This window comes from Meleagris gallopavo, chromosome 19 (genome assembly GCF_000146605.3).
Source record: "Meleagris gallopavo isolate NT-WF06-2002-E0010 breed Aviagen turkey brand Nicholas breeding stock chromosome 19, Turkey_5.1, whole genome shotgun sequence".
NCBI lineage: Eukaryota > Metazoa > Chordata > Aves > Galliformes > Phasianidae > Meleagris > Meleagris gallopavo.
The window spans coordinates 7,075,117-7,092,939 of NC_015029.2; the positions used below are offsets into that span (position 1 = coordinate 7,075,117).

General features: G+C 51.6%; 1 long non-coding RNA gene across 1 annotated transcript; it reads left to right on the top strand.

The window, feature by feature from the left end:
• The first annotated feature begins 1,102 nt into the window (after nucleotides 1–1,102).
• LOC109370490 lies at nucleotides 1,103–13,885 on the top strand. Its single transcript, XR_002120658.2, has 6 exons — nucleotides 1,103–1,136; nucleotides 1,619–1,711; nucleotides 3,890–3,982; nucleotides 4,092–8,327; nucleotides 8,413–9,319; nucleotides 10,922–13,885. It is a non-coding gene; the product is annotated as an uncharacterized LOC109370490 (long non-coding RNA).
• The last annotated feature ends 3,938 nt before the right edge of the window (nucleotides 13,886–17,823 follow it).

A 17,823-nucleotide genomic window follows, 5' to 3' on the forward strand; every position in this document is an offset into this window, starting at 1 on the left:
GCTGCTGCCGTGGAGCAAATGGAGCCTTGGAACCTGCAGTCAGCAGAGGGTTTAGATTGCTGGCAGGAGACGGGGATTTGGGGCTCTAACCCTGTCTGGTTTTCTTGCAGTCTGACTTCTTGGTTCCCAGACATCCCAAATGCATTTTCATTTTTGGTATCTTTTATCCGAAACAGCCTCAGACATGCAAAACTCCGGGGGGAGGGGAGGAAGAAAGGGAAGTATGCTAAGCCAGCCATATATCTATCTGAGTCAGCCATACGTATATGAGACAGCAGTGTCAAGAGCTGTGTGTGTCAGAGTTTCCAAAAAGCAGAGAGCGTGAGGTGTTTGCTGAGCACTTTAGGAAAGTCTGGTCTCGAGCATCCCCATGGGAGCCCTTCTGTTCTGAAGGGCTTCTGCAGACTGAGTGCTCTGATGAGCGGTGTCAGACTGGGAGGCTCCTGCAGAGAGATGGATGCAGCACGCCCGGGGCACCAGGCTCCATCCCATTCTTCTGCCCATCTGTCTGCTGAGCCCAAACCACACTTTGTGCTTCTGCTTCTCGTCACCAGACAGTGGTGATGCTTCAGGTGTTGGGAGCGGATTTGGGTTGGTTTGGGTTTCTTTGGTGGAGTAGAGGGGATCGTGAACCAGGGATACTGTGGGTCACTCTGCTGCCAACAGTTTATTTGCAGTCCCTGGGGGTTGTTATCCGTGAGAATGCAGGCCCCATCTCCTCCCATGCTGTTCCTTTGTGGGAGCTCTGGGCATCTTGCTGTTGGACTTGGAGGCCACCAGCCATTTCCATACTCAAAGACCAGCAGAGCAGCCACCTGGCAGGCACAGGGCATGTCTTTAAGTTGCCTTTAACTCCACTTTCTTCCGGGAGAAAACAACGTCTGCAGTGAGAGCAACCGAGAAAGCCTACGCATGGCAGCTGTAGCAGAAACTCTAAGTCAGGGCTTGAAGCAGTGAGTGAGCACCTGGTGGGAAGGCAGGGCCAACCCAGGGCAGCTCAGGTGCATTCAGTGCACTGAGTGATTGACCAGAAGGGCTGCAGCCAGGATCCACCCCAGCCCAGACCTCATTTAAGGGTTGGCAGTGGAAGCGAGGGCTTCTTGCTGGAGATCTCTGTGCGTTGAGGCCTTCTGAAGGTAAGCAGCTTCTTTCCTTTATTTCTGTGCTTATGGCTGTTGCAATTGAGCAAATTCTCACTTGCTGCAACCTGGGACCTTGCTATTGGATTGCTGCCTGGTTGGCACCTCCAGCACGCAGCATCCTGAGGCCGCTCAGCTGCAAAGCTCCTCCACTTTTGATTCCTGGGTCGTTTGCTCACTTTTCTTTTTAACACTGTGAAGTTTTTCCTATTAGCCAAGTTGTAAAGACAAGCAGAATGAAAGCCTCTGCAAACAGCAATAGATCAGTGGCAGCTGGTGTGAGCAGACCGAACCCATTGCCTTATTGATCTCTGTTAAAGGGGATTGACATTTTTCACCCAGTGCAGCTTCCTTCACTTTTATTGGAAGAATGGCCTTTCCTCCAGGAAGCTGGGCTCTGTTTTTTTTCTACCATGTTAGTTCACAGCTGCCTTCCTGTTGTATGAAGACTCATATCACGCTTGTCCTGTCATCCCCAGGTTTGCTGGAAATCTGTGTTTGAATCATGAAATGCACTTTTCAATGGACACGACATTCTGGTAACTGGAACAGTAGCCATTTACAAGATGAAGGTAACTCAGATGACTCAATGTTTCCCCCTGAGCTGCTTTCCTTCCCTTATTTCCGCCTTTCCATGGAGTTTTCAGCCTCTCAGAACAGAAGCACTGGGAACTCTCCTAGTTGGGTTGAGTGCTCTGAGCTCCCTTCCACTGGTGCCAGCCTGGAAGGATTTATGAGCACTTCTCTCAGCCTGGCATGTGGTGTGCAGATGTCTCAAGACTGGCTCAGCTTTGAACTCCCTCTAACCATTCAGTTTTTTTTCAGTTGTGCATCATTGTTAATTTCCTCCAACTCATCTTCTGGGGGTGGAGGGCTGGAAAGCAGCTTCTTTTTCCCTGCTCAGAGACAGCCTCTGTGGTCCCACAGAAGGGAGATGGCAGTGTCACTCCCTTGGGAAGGGCTGCGAGATGGCAGCAGGAATAATGCTGGAGTTGCCCCATTTCTGAGAGGCTTGAAGGGAAAAACTTCTGCCACCTGGGTGGGTGTGCATGCTGTGAGGATGCACTGAGATGTGCACGTTACCTGCCCACCTCCTTCCAGTGCAGCGTCTGCTGGTTGGCATCTCGTTCAGATGCTCATACTTTCCCAATGAGTGTGTTTTCATTCACAGAATGAGTCACAGCAAGGGGCAGGAAGAGCTGACAAGCAGCCTGCTGGTCCACACAGGGTGGGCACACACAGATCCGTCCTCGTGGACTCCCAGGGGATGCAATTCCCAGCTGCCTGAGAGGGAAATTCAGGAGCTCAAAGCCCTCTGTGAGGGCTGAACAAACTATGCTGACTATGGGAACTGAGGACCTTTTGCAAACTGCTCCTTTGGGCTCTTTGCAAATTTGGGTTTTTCCTCACATGTACTCCAACTGCATCCTTCTGAAGGTCTGAGGGCCCTGCAAGGCACAGGATGCCAGCAGGTAGTGAACCCTGCTGCTGCTTATACGCACACTGTTTTCAGAAAGGAAGTGGTTAGTGAAATATCTCTCTGCAGCACTGGCTGTTCTGCAGTGTCCCAGCTCCCTGCCACCTCCCCGTGTGTCTGCCCACTGCCTGGCATCAACACAGTGCAAAGAAGGAGGGGACAAGGTGTGGGGGATGGAGAGGGGCTGGGGAGAAGCGAGATAACGCAGGGATTGATCCGTCCAAAGGTTAAGGAGCTGAACTTATTTAACTCCTGTTAGCTTATTTATTGTCCCTGAGTTATATTTGTGACTGAGCAGATTACTGCAGGATTGCTGGGTAGGTTTAGAAACCCGGGGTGTTTTTCTAGCTCTGTGCATGTGTTTGTGTGCGTGCGCTGCTCGCTCTGAGCATTCCCCTTCCCCACTGCCATTAGGGACGAATGTGAGCACTCATCTGTACATTTAGAGGCAGAGAAGGGGAAAAAAAAAAAAAAATCTTGCTCATCAGATCAGAAGCTAAATTTATGCCGGGTACAACATATGCTCTTTGTTATACCATGAAAGCGTTGGTAATAATTCCTCTGTCCTCAGAAACAGGGGCACTTACTGCAGTAAAAACATATAGATATATATAAAACCCTCCCACCGGTGGTAAACACATGCGTCATGTGTGACTGCTGGAAGCTGGAGCTGGTAAGCACTGGATGGGGATGAGTAATGTTTGTTATGGCCCTGTGACTGCCAGGCACTCGGTAGCAGGAGCAGCACAGCAGTGGCATAGGACTAAAGAGAGAGACCAAAGTCTCATCCAAGCTTGGCTCCTGGCTCGATCTGTTTGGCCTCCCTGCCCCCCCTGGAGCCCCATGGCCATGTGAGGCTCTGCAGGAGTCAGAGGAGTGGGACGGGTGTCTCAGAGAGGGGCAAGGTGTGTTGCTCAGACAGCTTTCTCAGAGCTGCCTGCTGTTACATCAGTTTCTTTTCTGTCTCTGTAAAACAGCCACAAAAAACAATGACTAATTTCTCTGTGGAATATTCATCTTTAAAAAGCCAGACCTGGGGCTTCAGTGCTTGTGGAGCCTTCCAGCTCCTCAGGTTGGAAAAATTTATTCTCTGAAAGATTGGTAATGCTTTGGAACTGCCCAGGGAGTGATGGAGTCCTGGTGCCTGGAGAAGTTCCAGAGCCATGGAGATGTGGCACTGAGGTCAGTGGGCATGGTGGGGTGGATTAAGGATGGACTTGGGAATCTTAGAGGTCTTTTCCAACCTTAATGATTCTATTTTTCTTCCTTGAAGTTTGAGAGTATGTCTGGCTTGTAGACCCAGCTGGGAAAGGATCTAAATGGGGAGCACATGGAGAGATGTCCTGGATGAGGCCATGCACAGCAGGTAGTGTGGGGTGGGTTTTGGAGCTTTCCATAGGAGTTGGACTTGATGATTCTTATGGGTCCCTTCTAACTTGGGATATTCTATGGGAATTTGGAATTGTGGGGTCCAGGCATTGTGGGATCACTCGTAGATCTGCTGATGTCCCAGATGAACCCTAGTGATTGCTACAATGGGTCAGAAAGATCTGAGAGATTCTGAAGATGTCCAGGAAGAGGATGTCAAGGTGATGGCTTGGAAGACGAGGCTATGGGACATGAGATCAGTAGGGCTGGTGCTCCACCCATTCATCCATCGTCTCTCCATCCATCATGGGTCACTGGGATGAGGAGACCAATGGGAAATCAATGAAAGAGAAAGAGTTGGTGTATGGAAAGTGCCTGTGCCCATGTTAAAAAGCAATATGTGTAAGGACAAAAGGGAAATTGCACGTATGTATGAATACAAACCTACCCATCATGGTAAGTCAGGAATAGGGCCATGAAGAGCCATGGAGTGGTGCTGCCACCAGGAATCGGGGCATGTCCCTCCCAGGTCTGATCACACGTGACATTGAGTGCTAGTCCAGCACTGGCCCCAAAATCTTCAGTGTTAGCAGTCAGATGGAAATATCCTCCAGCATAAAGGCAGCAGTGTGCAGGGCTTCAGCTTGAAGGCAAGCCCAGACTGCAGTGCTGGAGCCATGCTCCTGGAACATCGGCTCAGCTCCTCCAGCAGGTCTGCTGCAAACACATGGGGACAGCTATTGTGTGTGCAGTCTCTGGCTGCTTATTTTATTTGTCGGGCAGAGGGATAATTGACAGGTGGCTGTCTGGAAGAGATGAAGCCCTCCAGCAAAACTCTGCAGCTCCAGCAAGATGCGAGCGACAGAGAAATGGCTCCAGAGGTGATAGACTTGTTACTTTTAACACCGCTGGAGATGGAAGGGAGCAGGGTTGAATCGCAGTTCAGAACAATCATACCTAACTGCTGAACTAAATAAAAGCAATGATTTCATACCGGTGTCTGCGGCTGCCTCAGACTGAGCTGGGATTAACGAGTGTGCTGTTGCCTTTGGAAGGGAAGTGCACGCCTGAGGACTTTGGGTTCCTTTTTAGGGGGAGCATCACCAAGGAGGAGGGCAGAGATAGAGAATGGGTTGCACCCAAGGCAGTGCTGATGTTTACCCTCCAGCTAACAAACCTTGCTGAGAGAGGCAGGGAAGAGGACCGTGTTAGTGGGATGGGCTGGTGCCCAGGTACCCCACCAGCTGCAAGTATTCATCTTTCCTTGTTTCCTTTTTTCTTTTTTGGTCCTTTTTCTAAATGCCCTGCCTGGGACTTTGATGCCTACAGATCTCCTCCAGGCCTGGCCTGGCCCTTATGCTCCTCAATGAGTCTGTACTTATTCTGATGACATGCAGCATTATCTGCTCCAGACTCATAAACAAAAACAGAAGCTTAACCATTAACCCCCTCCAACACAGCACCCCGACCTATCGCTCTCTGAGAACAGACTTCTCATAGGGCGGGTTTCTGTCTGTGTTTTTATCAATCTCAAGCATTTTTTTTTAACTGTTTACTAGAGTTTGCCCCCTGCTATGTTTATGATGTAGCACTACAGAGGCTCTCACCCTGCCGTGCTGCGTGCTGTGGTGGTTCGGGGCTGAGATGGGATTGGCAGAGCTGAAGCCTGTTGGCCACCTCCCTCTGCTCTCCTACCTCCGTGTAGCTTTGCAGCAAATCAAAGTGCAACAAATGGCTTTGCATCATGTCTTTGAGGAGCCCTGGGCCTTGTATGTTATCTTGAGGGCAGAGTATATGCTCCAATAAAAGAAGGCTTTATTACCAACTGCAACGGAGCCAAGGATTCAAACATGTATCGCCTTGTGAGTTTGTCGTAAACTCCCTTTTATGGCCCATCCAGTTTATGGCTAATGGAGATTTACAGTGGGAAGAAGGGGCTGTGTGCTCTAATTAATGTTGTTATTAGGCTGGGAGGGCTCAGCACAGCCAGCCCCATGCTTGCCCTTCAGCACAGCCCTGCAGAGCGCACAGGTAATATCTGTCCCCACATGAGGACCCACCGTATGGATGGGGAGCTGAGGTCAATTCTATGGGCTGTCAGAGGAGCTGAGCACAGCATGGGGCAGTGGAGGCTGTGCTGAAAACATCCATCCCTCCTGCTTGGGTGGTTCTTCTGTCAATTAGAAGTCATTGTTCCTCATCTGTCTTTGGGCTCTAGATGAGTTTTGACCCTGCTTCCATCCCCACCATCGCTGTGGACCTGGGATGTGGCCCTGTTAATGTCAGCCTGACTTCCATCGCATGCAGCTGTGCTGGAATGAAGCTACAAATGAGGCAGATTTCATGTGGTTGCAGCTCCTTGCTGGGAATGCTTCATGCCGCTTCGCTCAGCAATTAAAAGCGAGGAGCTGGGGCGAGAACAGTCCTGCTAATGACTTGCAGTCCACTCCCTTGAGCTAAGCTGTCTTTGCAGAGCCAAAATTATATCATATCAGTCTCCAGAAGCTACCACAGAAGTTAAACATTAAGTGGCTTATGTTGCTGGAAACTTCCGTTGGCTTCAGCTTGATCACAGGTCAAGGATGCCGTCATCAAGAGCGGCCTTGATCTCCAGCAGCCGCCATGGAAATGGCCAAGCCCAGAGGGACTGAAATACAGCAGGGCCATAAATCTAGCCCTGTGGGACAGCCCTGTGCTCCCAACCCCACAGAAGAGTGGGAATGCTGCTGGAGGAGCCCACAAACCCAGGAGGGGCTCTGGGAGCTGCATCAGGTGGAAGAGTGCATCCAACTTATGATGCTGGAGAGCAAAGCGCTGATTCCCCACATCTCACCCAGCCATGAGAGCAGAGCCAGCTGAAATCCTGAGTGCCGATAGGATGGTTTTGCCCTGATTTCACTCCAGGAATTTCCTGCAAAGGGAAAAAGGCACAGGCTGAGAGTTGCAAGGATTTTGGAGGGAAATATCCAGGAATTGGGCACCCCTTTGAGGCATGGCGAGGTCTGCAGTGGAGAAGGAGAGAAAAGATTCAGGGCTCCTTCTCACCACTGTTATTAATATTCAAATTAATTAACTGTGCTGAGGGCTGGAGGAAATTGAATGTCGAGAACAAACTAAGCTCTGCTTTAGATTTTAAGCCATTCGGGGCTTTGATGTAAAGCTTGTGCTTTTATTATTATTATTTTTAAATCTCTTGATTTTTATTTTTATTTTTTAATGCAAACACCTGGCCTGCTCTAGAGGCGATATAACAGTAATAAATGATCCTTATTAATTGGCCGTTGGCTGATGGGGAGCAGCAGGCTCCCAGCAAAACAGGGCACATTCATAGGGGTTATGGAGCCAGGTTTGGGGAGGGGATAATGGGGCTGAGCCCCCCCAGCATCCCAATGTGGGGCTCCCAGCCAGGTAGGGAGCTTTGGTGAGGTTAAATAATAAAAAAAGAAGCTTTAACGAGGCAGAGCTTAAATACGCACTCCCTCTTTACCCATTTATTAAGTAATAATGAAACACTTTTGTCAAAGCTTAGGCACCAAATTTCTGACACCAGATGAGCTCTAAAGCTAATCAGGGGCTGGAAAAATGGGAATATAATTAAGGCTGCTGACAGCCCCGTGTCATTAACCTCACAGCTCTCAGGTGCCATGCTGAACCACAGCTGCAAAAAATACTGTATTACGGGCAGTTGGTTTCAGCTGTGGAAATGAATTTGGCTTTTAATGGCTCTGTAATGTCTCTGGGGCTGAGGTGGTGGCAGGAGGAGGGTGGTTGTGGTGGTCTGTGCTGGGTCAGCTTGGCTGGAGCCTGTGCTCCAGTGGTGAGTGAGTGGGGGAAAATGAGGGCTTTCTGGGTGAGGATTCAGGCTGGGGTAGTGCTGCTCCCTTCTCCCCCATGATTAATTATTGTCATTATAAGGAGTGTGGGTGTCTGTTTTGTCCTATTACCCAGGATTCCTGCTTGTATCCAGCGTCTTCTGATGTGGGGCTGGTACCTGTGCCACCTACCTGCACTGTGACTTGGCTTCCCATCCTACAGAATGGGATGTAATAGTGGGGACCTGGGGCTTCCAGTATCTCACACAGCTGTTTCCTAGGCAGGCACTGTGGGACATAGAAAAGGGGAAGGGTTTGCCTGGGATGGAAGGAGCTGTGTTACTGCCAGGAATAGCACCCAGGCATCCCATGACCTGAGCTCTCCTGCACAAAACGTGATAAGGTTCCCAGGCACTGAGCAGCCATAGGAGAGCACCGCTGGGACTGCTGTCGGTGTTGCCTCTGAGGATGAGCAAAGTACCTATTAGGAGCTGATGAGCAGAATGGCACTGAACCTGACTCAGCTCCAATGTTAGTCATCATTCACCCTCTGCTGTCCCTACAGGGAGATCTGTTGTCCCACACTTCCTAAGTGTGTCTCACGCTTTCTCTGCAGCCTTCTCAGTTTCTCGGGTGCAGAACTCAAGCTTTGGACAACAGCAGAAGCAGTCAGTTATGTTCTCACTCTGTCTGCTTTGGAAGTCCTGCAGTGTGCTGGTGTGGCAGCGGGGCAGTTCAGGATAAATCAGAAACAAAAGTGCCATTATCCATATGGGACCTCACGAGTGCATCGCGTCCGCCAGCAATTCCGAGCACTCTGGGTATGGTTCTCGCTTGGTTTTAACTCAATTTCTTTGAGATGCAAATCAGAGGGATTATATTCAGAGGCTGCATCAGAAAGTCTTTAATCCAAATGGGCTATAAGATTTATTTGGAAGAGCCAAATGTCTTGTCTGGGACAGAAGCAACAGAGCTGAACTGAAACAGATGGACATAAAGGAAATTAAGCAACTCTAATGGTCTTATCCAGAGTTTCAAAGTATTTGGTCTTCGGAAAGCTCCAGCTCCTGGAAGCACGTGATGAGATGGGAAGCTCAAGTTTCATTTAAAAACAGGCTTTGCAGTTCACTGGGAAAGACAATAATAATGTTTTTATTCCTCCTGTGTACAGAGGGAAGGCTGCCTTCCAAACCCCAGCTCCTCAGCTCAGCTCATGACGTCAGATGGAAGTGTATTGCACAACGTTTGAATTCCTTGTCTTCATCACAGTATGGTTATTTCAGTGGGCTGGATTTGGGATTTCAGAAGGTTGATTCTTCCCTGGGTTCTTAGGGTGCCAGGAGGTGATCGCCCTCATCTCTGCAAGGGGAAACCATCTGCAGCCTGAGCTGTGAGCCCTCCTGCTTGTGGCTGCGCCGTGCCCTGCTTGGCTCAGTGCTAAGTACCCAGGGCAGAGAAGCTTCACGTGTCTGTGCCTTGGCCATCCTTGACCCCAGAGCTTTTGGATTCGGATTAAATAAAAGGTGAGAGAAGTGGGGAGGGAGGGGGAGGGAGCGTGAGAAAGAGCTCATCCATTACCATGCTGTGCACAAGGCGGGAGGTCTTGGCCTTCTGGTTTGAGTGCTTATTCCCCATAAAATACATCTGAGAGAAATCAATACAAGAAGCACGCAAGAACTTAAATCAAAGCACAAAGAAGCTGCACTTGGCGAATGGAGCGACCTTGCAGAGAGCTTTCAGAGCCAAGGGCCCAGCCCTGCAGATGCAAAAGCTGTTGGTAAAAAATAGCAAGGCTGGCATGCGGGCTGTCGTGTGCTGCCTTGGCACAGAGCTCAGCCACAATGATGTCTGTATAGGAAAACATGGACAAGAGGTGTTGGCCATAGGCTGGGTGACCAGCATGGGGATAAGCTGCCAGTTTTCCCCTAGAACAGCAAGGAGAGCTGATGTGCTCCGGGACAGCTATCTCAGTTCAACAGGTTGTAGATACCAGCACTGCACTTGGCTTGGCAAAGCACCGTGTCCTCTAGGCTGTAGCTGTGCCCATGCAAGGCCTCAGCCCACAGGAACAAGCGTGCAGATCAGAGCAGGCTTTGCAAGCAGCGGGCTGTTTCCAGCAGCAGCCTGTGCATCCAAGCAGGGCCACCTGAGCACAGGTGCCGGCTGCTGACCCCACTGCTGGGTCACAGCACCGTGCTGCAGACATCATAAATCTGCAGAGGTTTGCTGCAGTCAGAGCTCCACCTCTGCAGACCGCGGGGCGCATGTTCCCATGCTGGGAAATCTGACCCCATGGTAGCCTGAGAGACAGGAGAAGCCTGGGTTTGGTGTTTTGAATAAGTGGCTTTTTATCTGAAATCCCTTTGGGAGCATGAGCTCAGTAACCAATGAAATTATATCTGTTGTTTCAAGCAGTGAAGAAAACTTGGCCTGATGTTTATTGAGATTTATGGCTTCCCTTGAGCTTAATTGTCTTTGGGAGCCCTGGATCTTTTTAACGGTTCAGCTAAGTGGTACTAAGAAGGATGGTAATGGTTTGAGCAGCCTGCCCCCTTAGCATATCTCTTTCTCTCACACAATTTGCTGATATTTGGGAAATATAGCCGATGCACTCCCCTCCCGAGGTCACAGTTATTCACTGGTGTGAAACTTCAAGAGACAAAATCAGGTGTGAAAAGCTCCCAGGCAGTGCCTCCTTGTGAGGCGATAGCTTCACCCCTTGGGGCCATGCAGCGGGGATGGGGAGGACACATGCGTTCACCTGTACCCCTGCAGAGCCCTGTGGCCTCTTCTCCCTTTACTGCAGGCTCTTGGGTATATGTAGCTTCATTTGCTTGCCACTGTTTCCTCCTTGCAGGGGCTGCGTGGTGGTTGGGGCATTGGCATCCATCTGTGGAACAGCCCTTGTGATGCAGGGCTTGGAAAGGAGGTCCTCCCATTAGTCTGAACTGGGGAAGGCCCAGCTCCCACCTCGTGCTCTGTGTCCCAGTCCCTGGGTGACCATCCTCAGACCCAGCACTGTCACCAGGAGCAGAGCATCGCCCTTCACACACCATTATTCCTCACCGCCCAGAGCCTTTTCATCTCTTATCAGCTGTGACCCTCAGGCTGTTATCTCCCCCCAGCCATCCACCCAAGCCGTAGAGCTGTCAACATGGGGAATGACCTTCACCTCCTCGCTCACCTCCAGGAGATGCTGTGTCCGCTCGGCCGGGCGCATGGTTGGCTGCAGCAGCACTGCCTGCTGCCCGGAGCCAGGTAATTACAGCACCCGTTATGGTTCAGCAGGCACCTTCATTAATAAACCTCGAGTTTCCGAGGTGCCTAACTCAGCCATTGGAAACCACATCTGGCTGTAACTCTACGGCATGTCTAAGCTTTCAGCTCATCTCCGACTGCCTAAGCGGTTTACAGGACGGGCTGTAAACAAAGTCTGTTTTGTTGGGGTTTTGCATGCTTTGAGGAAAAAAAAAGCAAACCATCCGCTGGGCTCATCTCCTCGGTGCAGAGCTGGAGGCTGACAGCTCCTTCTCACGTTATTTTTTGCTTCTGAGATAGCCCAAATAATGAACATATGGAGTCTTCCCATGCATGCATAGCTCTGGTGCTTGGTGCTGGGCAGCATGCTTGCTCTGGCACAAGGCTGGCTTGCAGGAGGGGCAGCCACCAATAGGAAGGATGGAGTTAAATTCCATAGAGATGTAAGGAGCAGAGACGGGGTAAGGAGATGAGTCCGGCATCAAAGGGAGTGGGCAGGCAGTATGCAGCCATAACCATCCCCACCCATCAGCAAAACACCCCCTCTAGTAACCCGCCAGAGCTCAAAGGCAAGTAAGTCCACATCTGTGCAGGGGAGCTCTGGGGTTTGCAGCTGGGAGGGAGAAATGGGCTGCTGGGGAGGCTGGACTGCTGGGCTGGGCTGTGTCCCCAGCTCAGAGCCTTCCCCTGGCTGTGGGACAGGGGCTTGTGGTATTTGAGAGGCAGGATTCTGGAGCTGGGGATATCCAGACTGTTGGGTACCATCCTGCTGAAGGGAAAGGGCACCAGTGTGCCTGCAGCCCTTAGTGCTAGAGCCAGGTGCTGGGGATGCAATGGACTTGGACACCTTTGGGGCCAATGCTCACCATGACGCTGGGCATTGGCTGCCAATCTGAAAGTGAGGGGAGCCCTGTAGGAAAGGCTGAAATTTCTGCTCTGCATCCCTGTCACAGAGCAGGTGGGGGCCACCTGTGTGTTTCCCAGGTGCTTTCCCACCCTAGGGAGTTGAAGAGGAGGTGGCAGCATTGGCTGTGGGTTGTTGCTGAACTCGCTTATGGATTGCTAATGATGTTTGTGAAAGCCCTGAATGAAGACCACACACGGGAGGCTCAGGCGAGTGATGTACCTTAGACCTGGAGGGTGAGAGGGAAAAATGCTTTTGTGCCTGACTCACCGGCTCTGTGCTAACACTGACTCATAATTACTGATTTTGATTCAGGGAAAAAAAAAGATTTATCTGCATTCAGACCTTTGGAAGAGGCCAATGCAACCTACTAATGAAGAGGGGAGGTGGTGCTGCTGTGCTGTCCACAGCCCTATGTAAGGTGTGGGGAGAGCATGGCAGATTGGCTCTGGGGCTGCGATGAACTCTGGAGATGAGGAGGGTCTGATTATCCCCAACCCTGCCCAGAATTGGTCACGTAGGAGGGAAATTTCTTGGACCACAGGAGTACCTCTGGCTCATTTTCCCATGGCTCAGCGCAGGCAGGCAGCTCTGCAGATGAAGATGTCTCGTGAGCAGCACGTTGGACCTGAACGCGTGTTTGTGTGGTTCCCCTGCCATCAGCACAACGGGAGCTACACGGCGGCCAGCCATGCAGAGCCAACAAGAAAAGCCTGCTGAAGAAAAGCACCGGCGATGACAATACCCATTTGCAAGACGGATTAAGCTTAGAGCAGTGTCTGGGCTTTGTGCAGGGGCAGCTCTGAGCACGAAGCGTGGTGGCAAGAGGCTACAAAAGCCGGGATCCCACGCAGCCCCATTGCCAGCAGTGCTAACCCAGCCCATGCAAGGCTCAGTCCCCATCGCTGCCAGGACCTGCCGCCTCCTGCCCTGCCCTCTCCCACTGCCCTGCTCGTGCCACCTTGCCTCCCTGCTGCTCAGCCCTGCTGGATGCTAAGTGGAAATCCCCCCCCCCCTTGCCAAGTGTTAAATACTTATCAAGCTAATACAGTGTCTTTGCGGAGGTGCGTACATGAGACAACATGTTACCATAATTAACAAGCAGCTGGAGTTGGCATCGTGCTGCAGCTGCTGGCGGCGGCTCCCAGTGCCTTTCCCAGGGCTGCAGCTCTGCACCTTCCAATAGCAGGGGAGTGCTGAGGGAGGGAATGCCTTGCAGCTCCCTTCCTACCTCGCAGGAGGTGGTGGTGGCTTTCAGACTGGGGTCTGCGTAGCCACGGAGGTCTGGGAATGTTTCTGGGTTGGGCAAATGGGTTCATTCCCAGCGGGCAAATGCTTATACAGGGGGTGAGGAGCTGTTGTGGGAGGCAGCGAGTTGGGTGCTGTAGGGAATCCTGTCGCTGGAGTCTCTGGGAGTGGTGGCTTGTCCCTGTGCCATTGATGTGGCCATGGAATCACAGTGCTGGGGCAGTGATGGCCAAGTGCCACTGGGTCTGTGTGATAGGTGTCAGGGACCAATGGTGGCACCAGTGCTGGAGAGAGCTTGGGAGAAAGAGAGAGTGGCTGTGATGGGACTGTAAACCCAGCCCTGGGGATGAAGGTGGCAGAGTAGGGTTGGTGGGCTTCCTTTATTTGATCAGACTTACTGAGATGATGTAGATCCATCCCTCCGCTCAGCCCTGTGCAGATCTGCTGCACAAAACCTCCTCATCCTTTTGAATTGCCTTGAGCTCCCTAACTTTCCAGCCCCAGAGAAGTCATCTCAGCAGTTGATGTTTGTATCATGACCTATGTTGCTACTGAGTTTTAAATATATATATATATATATATTTTCTGCACTGTATGCTAGCTTCCCACATGCAAATTGCTCTGAGTGAGCCATTTATCTGGAAAATAAAGGTTATGTTCTCAAAAGGCATTTAGTTCCTTTCTGAATGATTGAGCGAGTTTTCCACCGAGAAAACAAAGATCTTTAACACAGTCCAAACCGATGACAGGGAAAAAGGCTCAGGTAAAACCCCTCCATTTATTTAATAGCTCCCCCTTCCTCATTCATATTTACAAGATAAAAGGGGCTCCATCAACCCATTAGAGTTGAAATACGTGTCCTGTCTTCAAGGAAAGCAAATCCCATCTGGCATCCCTGGAGGAATATAACCTTAACTTCAGCTTAATGCCACATTAGGGTATCTAACAGATCCAGCCTGAGATTTACCTGCCTTTAAGGGAGATTTATTTTGGAAGCAAACAGGCTCATGTGACAAATCGCTTTCCATGAGCACCTTAGGCGAGGAGGAGCAGTTCCCTGCCGGGGGTCCTGCTGTGTCCTGGGCTGGGTGTGGAGCTGGGAGCTGCCCTAGGGCTGGGCTGTTCCCCCACAACCCATCGCACAGACCCCATTTCCTCCATGCCTGCAGGGGTTGGGGAGAGGCTTTAGGGAAAGGTGGTTCCAGCTTCTGTGGCTCTTGCATTTGTCTGGGAAATCAGAGACTTTTCCATGATGAAGGTATTGCTGCCAACACCTCTCTGCATCCCCACCCAGCACCGCCCGTTTCCATCACCACCCCCACCTTAAGGACAAGAGTGAGAGGGGCACTTTCTCTCTTTCCCATGCAACTTAACCTTGGGGACTCGGTGTTGTGGTCCTAAAAATGCATTAGCAGCTGCAGGATTGGGTTCTTGCAGCGGCTGCAGAACTGGGTGACTCCATCCCAAATGACATCTCAACGATGTGGTTCTCCAGGGCAGCAAAAATGCTGATGGCCTGGGTTGGGAAGTACGGCCTGGTTGTGTCTGCTGAGAGATTTTGGCCAAAGGAGCATAGTGGTATCTGAGAAGAAAGTGTGTTTCTGTACAGAGCTAGCCCAGAGGTGAGGTTTGCAGCAATAGCTTTATTGTCATTTCTGGTTTTATTGATATGAATAGAAACAGATGAGGGTTTTGTAATTATTTAATCAATCCCAAATGTATGAGACTGCTTGGGACTAAAGTATGAGGCATTTCTTGGTGTTCCCTGCCTGCCTATGCCTAAGGTGGTAGCTGTACTCTTTCCCTCAGACCTGGCTTCCGCTGCAAATGGAAAACCTGGGAGGTTGGTGAGACGGAACACACACTGTGCCATGTAAGCCCCCTGGGCTTTGGATGCTCTGCCTCTCCTCCTGGCTCTCGCCAAGCCTCTGGGCTGCAGAAACCCCGGTGTCTGCTGGCAGAGCCTCCCCAGCAGCGCCCTGGGGAGAGGCTGCAGATGCCGGGGATTCCTGCAAGCTCCTCTCCTCTCGAGACAGCACGCAACGTGTGGGTGGTTGGGTAGGATGGGGGGCACGGAGCATCCATCATGGGGAGCCACCTCCAAAGGGCTCTATGGGATAAACCCCAACACAAAGCTGATGGTGCGTTTGGGATCAGGGCTGCTCATGCTGAGGGGCTCCAGGGACGGGCACAGCTGGCTTGCTGCCTTGAGTTACCAAACTGCATCTCATCAGGCTGTTGATGTACACGCTGTTCAGCCTGAGAACGAGAGGGCAAGTCAGCTGCAGGTGGGTGAAACCTATCTCCTCTGCACTGACCTGGCCTGCCTGACTGGTTTTTTATGATTATTTTTTATTCTGTCTCCAGTTAGGCAATACACTTGCCTGTTAGAAATATCGCCCTGGGCTGCCAGCTCAGCGAAGGAGAAAAGCGGGTGTGTGTTACTGAGGGAAGATGGGGGTCACCTCCCTGCCGGGGGGACACCTCATCCCTTCCCTGCCCTCCCTGGGCTGCTGCATCTGCAAAAACCCCTCCTTGGGCTCTGCTGCTCATGGGGTGCTCAGAGCTGAGCATCCTCATGGGGGAATGACCTGGGGGAAGCTCCCAACATCCCCTCCGCAGCTCCTACACCCCCATGGTCGCTGGGCTGCAGTGGATGGATTTCAGCCCAGCCTGCAGTTTGGGATCGTTAACCATGAAGGTGCCCCTGGGAAGAAGCGAAAAAGGTATTTGGGAAAATTTGCTAACAGACTCTAATGACTTAATAATCCCTGCCGGAGAGAGCACGGCAGGTTATGTGAATGTCAAGTTTGTTTGCTTTGCCGAGAGCCGGCTGCTGTTAGGTAATCAGAGGGTGTGACCTCCTTCGTGGGGAAAAGGCAAGGGAAGGAAAGCATGTGCCTGCTGCCCTGCTGGGGTGAGCAGCAGCGATGGGCACAGAGCAGCCCTGGCAACCCCACTGCTGTGCTGGGGAGAGCAAAGCCCAGGGGCTCAACCCATTGGGAGCATGCTGTGGGGGTAGGTGGTGGGGTGGGATCCAGCAAGGAAAGCAGTCAGGAGCTCAAGAGAGGGGTGTTGGGAGCATGAGCTGCCCAGGGAGTGTTGCTGAGTGGGCACGGGGTGGATACAGGTGCCTGAGTGAGCTGTGGCATAGCACGACACCCTCTTGGCCAAGCCTGCACCCCAGCCTACTCGGGGAACACTGTCCCGTTTTGGGGATGCTATTGGGAATCATAGGATCATAGAATAACTTGGGTTGGGAAGGGCCTAAAATATCCTCCTGCTCCAACCCCCCTGCTCTGGACAGGGGTGCCACACAGCAGATCAGGTTGCCCAGGGCCCATCCAACCTGGCCTTGGACACCTCGAGGGATGGGGTGTCCACAACTCCTCTGGGCAGCAGCACCAGTGCCCGACTGAGCAAAGTGTGGGATTTGCTGAACATTGGGACCTTTCCTTGTTGGTAAAGGAAAGTCAGGACAGGACTCTAAGCATACTTTGCATTATCTGCCATGACCCGCGGCATCGGTACAGACTGCCCCACATGGGACGTGACATCTCACTCTGGAAGCCAAAAGCAGGCAGGTGGGCGCTAACCTTCTCCCCACTGCTGGGTCCAGTGGGAAGGGGAGCGTACGATCGCAAGCACCGGAGCTCCTGGAGCACAGGTTGCCACCTCTCAGCCCCAGCACTGCTCTCAAGCCCCAGCTTGCCTGCCCCCATGCTGTTTGAACAGGCGCCTGTGCAGACGTAGCTCTAGGCCAAGTTGTGGGGCAGCCGGGAGGGAACGCCTGGCTCCAGACCCCGCTGCGGGAGGTCTGGGCGCGTGGGCACCGAAATGCTATGTGCCAATCACAGCTCTGCCCTGGGGCCCCAACACCTGTGGCCACTTTGAACCCCAACCACAGCCCCGAGGTGCCAGCAGAATACGTGGGAGCGCCGGGGCTCGGCTTACACCCGTTTTTACAACCATTCCTTAGAATTGTGGGGGCAGGTTGCGTTTCCCAGCAGATGCACATCCTCCTAGCAAAAAAAAACAACCAACACAACTGCATTGTGAGGTCAAGTCTTCTGCCATCTCCCCTTGCTCTGCCTGCTTTCCCAAGGCTGCCATGCTTTAGGGGATTTGGGGAGGATGGCAACGTGCGCAATGCACAGCACCTAGCATCCTGCAGGGATGCAGCTCCAGAGCGCATGACACACACTCTGCAAAAAGAATTAAAGAAAACAGACAGACACAAAAAAAGAAAAAGGAAAAGGCTTCTGAGGCTTAGCGTTGGATATTTATACACTTGACATAAAGGATATTTCTGCATTGAAGTAATAAGCGTGACTCAGTAAACCAATGGGGAAAGGGTGTTCCCTTTGCAGCAAAACCTCAAAAGATCAAAGAACTTCTTGAGCGGTTTAACATTTTGAATGTTAAATGAATTGGTTTCCCCTCCCTCTCCCCCTCATACTTGCCTTAAAGTTCTGAAACAGAAAATGGTTGGATTTTAGCTGGGAAGGGATCGCTTTGAGAACTCGGGGGATGCCTGGTTCTGAAATGGCGCAGCCACAGGCCCAGGGGATGTCAGCCCTGGATGGGGACATGGTTTAATGGAAACTGGCTTTCCCC